This window comes from Parus major, chromosome 5 (genome assembly GCF_001522545.3).
Source record: "Parus major isolate Abel chromosome 5, Parus_major1.1, whole genome shotgun sequence".
NCBI classification, from domain to species: domain Eukaryota; kingdom Metazoa; phylum Chordata; class Aves; order Passeriformes; family Paridae; genus Parus; species Parus major.
Genome location: NC_031774.1, coordinates 59,539,209 through 59,539,472, shown reverse-complemented (window position 1 = coordinate 59,539,472; position 264 = coordinate 59,539,209). Strand labels below are relative to the sequence as shown.

The 264-nt window shown below is 42.0% G+C and overlaps 1 protein-coding gene across 1 annotated transcript in view; it reads left to right on the top strand.

The window, feature by feature from the left end:
- RTRAF (RNA transcription, translation and transport factor) overlaps nucleotides 1-264 on the top strand; it is a 17,364-nt gene that overhangs the window by 15,772 nt on the left and 1,328 nt on the right. The gene's annotated exons all lie outside the window — the stretch shown is intronic.

The window sequence follows — 264 nt, the reverse complement described above, 5'->3', positions numbered from 1 at the left end:
CCCAGAAATGATCCCAAACCTTCCTGAAATGACCCCAAACCTTCCTGAAATGACCCCAAACCTTCCTGAAATGACCCCAAACGACCTCAGATCCCCCCCAAAATCCCTTAAACTGCCTCTTTTTCCCTAAAATCCCATTGAGGCAGCTCAAGTTGGCATGGCCTGATGGATTATTGATAAATCTGATTGATTATTGATAACCTGATGGATTATTGGTAAACCTGATGGATTATTGATAAACCTGGTGGATTATTGATAAACCTG